Source organism: Trichechus manatus, unplaced genomic scaffold, assembly GCF_000243295.1.
Source record: "Trichechus manatus latirostris isolate Lorelei unplaced genomic scaffold, TriManLat1.0 scaffold00051, whole genome shotgun sequence".
NCBI lineage: Eukaryota > Metazoa > Chordata > Mammalia > Sirenia > Trichechidae > Trichechus > Trichechus manatus.
The window spans coordinates 16,272,940-16,273,441 of NW_004443987.1; positions in this window are offsets into that span (position 1 = coordinate 16,272,940).

Consider the following 502-nt stretch of genomic DNA (forward strand, 5'->3'; position numbering starts at 1 on the left):
AAAACAATATGTGTACTACTGTTTCATGAGAAACTATTTGTTCTGTAAACCTTCACTTGAAGTACAATAAAAAAATTAAAATAAAATATTTCATGTCTATTTATATATGAAATTATATTTCATGTCATTTTCCAAGTTTTTGTTTCTAGAATACAAAAATAAAATAAATATTTATATATTGATCTTATATGCTACAAGTATGTTAAATTCAATTTTTCAAAATGTTTTTTGGTAGATTCTTTAAGATTTTCTAAATAATTTATCATAATGTTTGAGAATGAAAGAAATATTTACTTATTCCTTTGTTATGTATATGGTTCCCCCCAGCCTTTCATTATTGTGTGGGCTAGGACTTCTACTACAATGTTGAATATAATTTGTGAGATCTTTTTAGGAATACTATAACCATTTGTTTTTCATAATTAAATGTGATATTAGCTGTGGACTTTTCATAGATGTTCTTAAAAATTTACCTTTTATTTCTTCTTTGCTGGATATTTTT